Raw genomic sequence first — 6,389 nt, 5'->3', positions numbered from 1 at the left:
AGGACACGCTGGGGATTGACGAGCGGGACCAACGGTGACGTACGGACGCCACGAGTCCAGACACGCGGCGTCACCGGCGTGCTCCCCCTCTGTTGACACCGTCTCCGTTCAGACTCTGATCCTGACTGAAACCCAAACTTTGGCTTCGATTAACTCCTAAACCGATCGATGCTTTTGCTGGCTAATTGCTCCATGCTATAGAGCTACACGAGGTCTCCAACTTTGCTTACAAGATCAAGACTTGATTCGGCCTAGATTTCAAATTGGGAGCTAAACAAAACACCCTCGAGCAAACTGGTGTGATCCCAAACTTAGAAAATTTTCTAAGTGTTGGAAACAGCCCCAAATCTGGCTTGTGGTCCACTTTTGAGCTAGATGTGTTCATTTTCATGAGATGGCCATAAAACAACTTTTGTTCCTTATAAAATGTGCTACAACTTTTCTGTAGAAAGGTTTGACATGCAAACATTTTATAAAGCACTTTTTAAAAGCCTAAGCAAAAGAGGTTTTTAGGGCCTATAAAAGGAAGTATGACTTAGGTGCTTAATTTGGAGAAGTGATCAACATGAACATTGTTCCTAAGGTTGAGTTAGGCATAGATAAACTAATTACCAAGTCATAGAGCACAAACATGAGCATGGCACAAGCAAACACAAGCATAGGAAGCATGATTAAGCAAGTTAATTCACACTTTTGCATAAATTGACATGACCGAAGGCAAATGATGATCATGGTATGCTTATGAAGATGGTGATGCTCATGTTATGTATGTGAATGATGCAATGATAACACTGGAGTGTTACAGTATGCCCCCAGAATTTTTTTCAAATAGCTCTGGAACATTTCAAGTAACTCACTTAGCAGGGAAGGCTCCTATGACATCGGCACCTCCAGTTTCGCCGATGACTCAAATTCCTCAGTATTCTACAACTACTACTGCGAGACCTCTTATGGGGAATTTTCAAATGCCAACATTCCAGATGCCTAATGGAAATTCATCGGCGAATCCATTGCCGACACAACAAAGGTTTGTAAATCAAACATGTTATGTCAACCCAGCAATAATGACTAATTATCAGCCATCGGCAAGACCTGTGCCGATGAACGCCAATAATGGTTGGACTGGGCAGTTGGCCTTTCCACATGCAACACAGCAGAATCATCACGTTGTAGGATTCTAGCAAGGCCAGATGCAGGTCAGCTTTCAGAATCAGGGGCCGACAAATTAGCCGATGAATCTGGCTCAGCAGATTGGTGGTCAGCAAGCTATGGCTAATATGGTGTTTCCTGGAGATCGTATACCCCAAAGACATGTGGAAGCTTATCAACAGGTACCAGAAGTTCAACCCGTACATCGGCAGGATGCCGATGCCTATTGGGCCGATAAGATAGCAGAAGTGATGAGGGATCAGTTTGGAATAAAACCCAAGGTTAACACCTACTCTTATCAGACACCATATCCTCCTGCTTATGATTTGATTCCACTCCCAAATCGGTACAAGGTACTGGATTTCACTAAGTTCTCTGGGAAAGATGACACATGAACCATGGAACACGTCAATTGGTTCATCATTCAGTGTGGAGAAGCTGCTAACAGAGATGAATTAAGAGTTCATTTGTTTTCATCATCTTTGTCAAGATCGACATTTAATTGGTTTATTTCGTTGCCTCCAAACTCAGTCATTACTTGGGCCGATCTAGAGAAGCAGTTTCATATGTATTTCTTTTCTGGAGTTCATGAGAAGAAGATTACCGATTTAGTGAGACTAAGACAACATAATGATGAATTGGTGGAAAGCTTTGTGCAGAGGCTACAAGACGTAAAGAACAAGTGTTATAGTCTGGTACTGGATGATCGGCAGTTAGCCGATTTGGCTTCCCAGGGATTGTTGCCACATATCAAAGAGAATGCTTCTCAAGAGTTTGAAAGTTTGAGTCATTTGGTACAGAGGATTTCCAATCAAGACATTAAGGCTTTTGAACCAAGAAAGGCTTGGAATAAGAAAGTATCATTTGTTAATGAAGCAGGGAGCTCTAATTCTGATGAAGAACCAGTCATCGGCTTGGCAGAGTGGGTGAAAAACAAAAAGCCGATGTCTTGTCCTTTTGGCCAAGAAGAACCAGAAAAGTTTACTTTTGATATCACCAAAGCTGATAGGATATTTGATTTCTTGCTCCAGGTAGGGAAAATTAAATTGTCACCTAATCATGTGATCCCATTGGCAGAGGAGCTAAAGAAAATCAAGTATTGCAAATAGCATAATGCAACTTCACACAGCACAAATGAATGCAAAGTGTTTAGGCAGCAGTCGCAATCGGCTATAGAATCTGGAGAATCAAGTTTGATAGTTCCAAGACTCAGAAGTCAATCAAGATTGACCAGCATCCTTTCCCTACAAATATGTTAGACGCCAAGGGTAAGGCTAAAGTCTTAACATCCGAGCGGCTGAGAAGAACGCATCGGTAGACCCCCAACATCAAGTAACTACCGATGACGCCAAAGGAAAGGGTTTCATAAGGGAAGGTAGCAGTTCTGGATGGCCTCCCTGATCTGGTGTTGTGATCACCCATAGACGGCATCGGGAAACATGACAACAACGTGAAGATCGGTATCAGCGTCAGCAAGAAGATCGACGTCAAGAGGAGGAAAGGCGTCGACAGGAGTGGAATCGGCACAGGGATCATTGGGATTGCCCGTTCTTTGTTCACTGCTGGGAACAAAATATCAAGCTACCGACTGTTCAGGATTGCCCTGAGTGCAATGGTTATCGTCGGAACGATCGGTCAGATCAGAGGTTCCAGAATAATGATCGACGTTTCAATGAGCCGATCAGGGGTAGGACGTCAGTTCATGATCGGCTGGGGGGCAGGCTTAACGTACACGACAGGCATGGTAGGCGTGTCGGTCATTTTCCAAAGAATCAGGAGGAACTTGAAGAAGTGGCAAATGCACGGGTTCCCAATGAATTTATATTCTACAGGGATTCTAATAATTCATCGAGTAGAATCAAAGGAGGTTCGCTATTAGCCAGTGTGGAAGACAAAACTTCCCCGAATGTGCCCAGAGGGATTAATAAGGATGCAGAGGAGGAGGATGCAACGGGAGCGTCAAGAAGATTTGTATAGAGAAGAAAATTCTTCCAAGTCTGAGGATCGATAGCAATTGGATCACAAAGGGAAAGGACCATCGGCTAATAACAACATGGTGTTTACGTTGCCGATGGAGTTTCTTGTGCCCTTTAGTGATGATGAGGAAATAAGTCTCCCTGATCTGATAACTCAGTTGGCACTTGATCCAATGACAACTATTTTTGAAAAACCTTCCGATGGTAAAAGACAGCATCTTAAAGCTTTATTTGTTAAGGGCAGGGTTGATGGGCAGCCAGTTTCCAAAATACTTATTGATAGAGGAGTTGCAATTAACATCATGCCGTATGTAATGTTTCAGAAGCTTGGTAAAGGAGATCAGGATTTAACCAAGACTGATATGATGTTGAAAGATTTTGAGGGTAACGTATCTCCAGCTAAAGGGGCTGTATGCGTTGAATTGATGATCGGCAGCAAAACCTTGCCGACAACTTTCTTTGTCATCAACAGAAAAGGCACATACAATTTGCTGTTAGGGAGATACTGGATTCATGCCAACTGTTGTATTCCTTCTATAATGCATCAATGCCTTGTGCAATGGGTAGGTGACAAAATTGAGGTTGTTCCTGGGGATTCTTCCTACATCATTGCATCGACAGAGTCAGATACTTATGAACGAACCAGGTGTATTAGAGGAGAAGCTTGGGAGAAAGATTTCCTCAAAGTTGCTGATTATGAAATTCCACCGATCCAAGCAGTCAGTTCTGATGAAGAGTTTTAATGGATAGGTTCATCGATGATGGAAAGTTAAGACAGAGATTTATATCGGCTGATGATTTAATAGAAGTAGACATAGGTAGTGATGATAGGCCTAGACCTACTTTTATTAGTGCTAAGTTAGATTCAAAATGTAAGCAACAATTAACCGATTTGTTAAAGGAATATAATGATTTCTTTGCTTGGGATTATACCAAGATGCCTGGATTTGACCGATCGATTGTTGAGCATCGGTTGCCTATTAAGTCTGGGTTTTGGCCACATCAACAACAAGCACGCCGATGTAATCCTAATATTCTTCCTGATATTAAGGCCGAAATAACCAAACTCATTGAAGCTAAGTTTATTCGGCAATGTTGGTATGGTGAATGGGTTTCCAATGTTGTTCCTATCTACAAAAAGAATGAAAAGCTTTGCGTATGCATCGATTTTAGAAATCTCAACAAAGCTTATCCGATGCCAGTTGCCGATTTGTTGGTTGATGCTGTAGCTGGGCATCGGATTATTAGTTTCATGGATGGCAATGCAGGGTATAATCAAATATTTATGGGTTGTTTGATTGGATAGTCATGACTTCTGTCTTGAAGAATGCTGGTGCTACTTATCAGAGGGCCATGAATTTTATTTTCCATGAGTTCATCGGCAAGTTGGTAGAGATCTATATTGATGATGTGGTGGTTAAGTCTGGGGATTTCGTAAAACATCTAGCCGATTTGCAAAAAGTGCTGGAATGCACGAGGAAGCATGGTTTGAAGATGAACCCTAATAAATGTGCGTTTGGTGTATCGGCAGGTCAATTTCTAGGTTTCATGGTGCATCAGAGAGGGATTGCAATTAGCAGGAGATCCATTGATTTAATTAACAAATTAGTTGCTCCTACCGATAAAACTGAGCTTTAGTCCTTGATCGGCAAAATTAATTTTATCAGACGATTTATATCCAATTTGTCGGGTAAGATCCGAGCTTTCAGCCCTTTGCTTAAATTGAAAGCCGATCAAGAATTTGTGTGCGGAAAAGAGCAACAACTAGCTTTGGATGAAATCAAGAATTATTTGGCAAATCCTCCAGTATTGGTTCCACCTCAGCATGGAAAGCCTTTCAGATTATATTTGTCGACCGATGATGCGGTTATCGGTTCAGCTCTCATTTAAGAATTTGAAGGGAAAGAACGTGTAATTTATTACTTAAGTAGAAGATTGGTGGATGCCGAGACAAGATATTTGGCTATTGAGAAATTATGCTTGTGTGTGTACTTTTCTTGCACTAAATTAAGGCATTATTTGCTATCGGCCGAATGTACTGTCATATGTAAGGATGACATGGTCAGGTACATGTTGTCGATACCGATTATGAGTGGTAGAATCGGCAAATGGATACTGGTATTATCAGAATTTGACTTACGTTATGAATCGGCTAAGGCAGTCAAAGGGTAGGTCATGGCTATTTTTGTTACTCAACATTGCGGTTTGGTGGGTTCTTTAGAGGTTGCTCCTTGGACGCTTTTCTTTGATGGATCTACATGTGATCAAGGGGTAGGTATCGGTATAGTGTTGATTTCTCCCTGGAGAAAGGAATATGAATTTTCTTTGTTGATTGTTGCCACATCGACAAACAATCAGGCTGAGTTCCAAGCCTTAATCAAAGGATTAGAGTTGTTAAGGGAGATTTGTGCCGATGCTGTCGAAATCTTTGGTGATTCTATGCTTATTATAAATCAGTTAGATAGGATCTATGAATGCCGAAGTGAGATTTTGATAGCATATTATGAAAGGTGTTTACAGTTATTAAAGGAATTCAGGGATTTCCGTTTGGAGCATATATCCCGATTGCATAATGAGGAAGCTAATCGGTTGGCTCAACACGCTTCGGGATATCAACCCATCTTGGAGGTATTTTTATCGGCAAACGGTGCCGATGATTGGAGAAAGGAGATTGTTGATTACCTAAGAGATCCCTCCAAGAAAGTTGAAAGACGCATTAGATTTCAAGCTACCAAGTATGTGCTCCTTGACGATGAATTGTATTATCGTACTGTGGATGGAATTCTGCTTAAATGTCTTGGTAAGGATGAATCCAAAAACTTGATGGGTGAAATTCATGAAGGTGTATGTGGAGCACATCAGTCGGCTTTCAAAATGAAATGGATGATTAGACGAAATGGGTGTTATTGGCCAACTATTCTCGAAGATTGTTTTAAATATTTCAAAGGATGCCAAGGATGTCAGAAGTTTGGTAATATTCAAAGGGCACCTGCGTTGGCTATGAATCCTATAATTAAACCTTGGCCGTTCTGAGGGTGGGCTATTGATCTCATCGGTCATATTTATCCACCATCAAGCAAAGGGCATAAGTTTATTCTTGTTGCCACGGATTATTTCACTAAGTGGGTTGAAGCTATTCCTTTGAAGAAAGTAACATCGGCCAATATGATTGATTTTGTTAAGGAGCATATTGTTTACCGATTTGGTATTTCTCAGACAATTACTACCGATCAAGGTACTATGTTTACATCAGGGGAGTTTGAT

The sequence above is a fragment of the Sorghum bicolor genome, chromosome 8 (assembly GCF_000003195.3).
Source record: "Sorghum bicolor cultivar BTx623 chromosome 8, Sorghum_bicolor_NCBIv3, whole genome shotgun sequence".
Classification (NCBI taxonomy): Eukaryota; Viridiplantae; Streptophyta; class Magnoliopsida; order Poales; family Poaceae; genus Sorghum; species Sorghum bicolor.
The sequence above is the reverse complement of the archived record's forward strand: the minus strand, read 5'-3'. Positions refer to the sequence as shown.